This window comes from Aptenodytes forsteri, unplaced genomic scaffold (assembly GCF_000699145.1).
Source record: "Aptenodytes forsteri isolate BGI_AS27 unplaced genomic scaffold, ASM69914v1 Scaffold200, whole genome shotgun sequence".
Classification (NCBI taxonomy): Eukaryota; Metazoa; Chordata; class Aves; order Sphenisciformes; family Spheniscidae; genus Aptenodytes; species Aptenodytes forsteri.
Genome location: NW_008796187.1, coordinates 3,346,821 through 3,349,225, shown reverse-complemented (window position 1 = coordinate 3,349,225; position 2,405 = coordinate 3,346,821).

The following is a 2,405-nucleotide window of genomic DNA, read 5'->3' as shown; positions in this document are numbered from 1 at the left end:
AAAGATGGGGACAGACTTCTTAGCAGGGCCTGTTGTGACAGGACAAGGGGGAATGGTTTTAAACTAAAAGAGGGTGGATTTAGACTAGATTTAAGAAGAAATTTTTTGTGCTGAGGGTGGTGAAGCACTGGAAGAGGTTGTCCAGAGAGGTGGTGGATGCCCCATCCCTGGAAACATTCAAGGTGAGGTTGGAGGGGGCTCTGAGCAACCTGATCTAGTTGAAGATGTCCCTGCTCATGGCAGGGGGGTTGGACTAGATGACTTTTAAAGGTCCCTTCCAACCCAAACTATACAAGGAGTTTACCTCTTCAACAAAGCTATATTTAATAGATGCCTTACTAGTTTAAGGGGGAAAGGAGAAATAGTCAGTATACAGTCAGTAGCCGCTTTGGGGAGCCCAAGGCCAGGATGAAACATGTCAAAAACAGTGGGTCCAAGTCTGGGGAAAATGTGAAAATCTTCTTTGTTGATGATCCTCTTGACAGCCTGCTAGAAAAAAGGAATAGATGAGATCTTGCAGCCAAATATCAAGTGTATAAGATGTGTTATGCCTATTTTCCTTGCATGTGTCAGTTAAGAATGACTAAAGGTGGCTGGCAAACCAGAGGCCTTCAAGTCCGCAGAGGAGCAGAAGTCCTAACCCGTGGTCCAGGTCTGCTCTTGTGATGCCCAGCATCTCAGTGCCCAGGGGCCCTGGGGGGGCTGCAGGATTCTCCTTCATCACGCGTCAAACAAGGGCTGCCTTGGGAGTTTGTGACAAGACCTGCAAATCCAAAAGGGTTAGTGTTGGGAGGAATCTCCTTGGTGGACAGCAGGGACTGAGATGAGTCTTGGGGTCTTCTCAGATTGTGAGTAACGTAGGAGGAGAGCTGAGACAGGCTGAATAATCTACGAAGTGGATCATTTCCAACAGCCTAGAAGATTGGCTCTTTCCAGTACTGACTTTGGAAAGACAGGATGTTGGGACTGTAGAGATGCTAGTTGGAGTAAGTGGCTCATTTCCATCCCATATTAATACAGTATTTGGCATCCAAAGGATGACATTTTGCACTTAGATTCCTGTGTAAACGAAATCATTTTACATGACACTGTTGTTTTTATATTTCTACTTAATTTATTTATTGAAGGCAATTGTTTATATCAGACTACTCATGCAATGTCCAAACTTCTTGGGATCATGTATACTAAGCTGTTAAGCAGAATAGCCTTGGCTACTGAAAGTGGCATAGATTTATATCTTGTACATATCTGAGAGTACCAAGGACTAGAAAAAAGTTCCTGAGAAATTTTTAAAGTACCTTTTGAAAAAGAGATACGAGAAAACTGACTTATACCTGTAGAGCATCAGATAGACAGAGCATAATATGTAAGAAACATATGGTCTATATATAGAGTATGAACTTAAAAACGAAGACCGAAAGACATTTTACTGATCGAGTTCCAGAAAAACAAACAGATGGGAAAAGACATGGTTATTTAAAGGCTGAGAAATGAGCACAAATACTGTTAGACTGACTATATTTCAGCGAATAAACAAATGCAGTCCTTACTCCACAGTAACATAACATGTCATTCCAATGCTAAACACAGTCCGAGGTAAGGAAAATGCTTTATCTGATAGTTCTACGGTCATCTCCCACATTTTAACGATACATTGAAGTGAAATCTAAGTGCGGGCAAGGAAAAAAAGAATATACGGCCTATTTACAATTTAAAAGAGGCTATTATTTGGTACAGTTTACTTCCAGGGAGGTGCTGAAGCCTGTTCATCTCTTAGCAGGCAAGCTGAGGGTACTTTGGTCTCTGCAGCCTGCTGGGGATGCTGTGGCTGACTGTGGGCACTGCGGCTCTACCCGGCCTTCCCGGCAAGAGGCCACTGCCGAGCCCCCTCCTCGTGCAGGGAAACAGGACCTGATGGATAACCACACCTTTCACCTGACTTTTCTGGGACTTCTCTGCAGCGCTGGTTTTTTTCCTGTACGGTGGTTAGTTTTCCTTATTATGGGAAGGCTCTGTGTACTGTTAACGTGGATGTAGTAACATGTATGAACGTGCTCTGTCTTCACTCCAGCTTGGCGTTGCCTTGCCATAGCTCGGGTGCCGTGAGTTAAGTGATGTTCTGCCCTGAGTCGGGTTCATATGGACGATTTCAGGGTGAAGGCACAGCACTAAACTGATTACCAGTTTACATTTTATTTGTTAAATATTTACTGCCGACAGCTTACAGCCTCGCTGGAGACAGATGATTACCTTTTCCACCCTATTATGAAAACGAATCTCCTCTCTTCCTCAGGATGCCTTTTCTGTTTAAGCAAATTTAAATATCTGATTTGTTGTGAGACTTGCTGTGGTTAAATCGCTGCCATATATTTCCTTTTGTAGTGATCTCAAATGAGTTTGGGAAG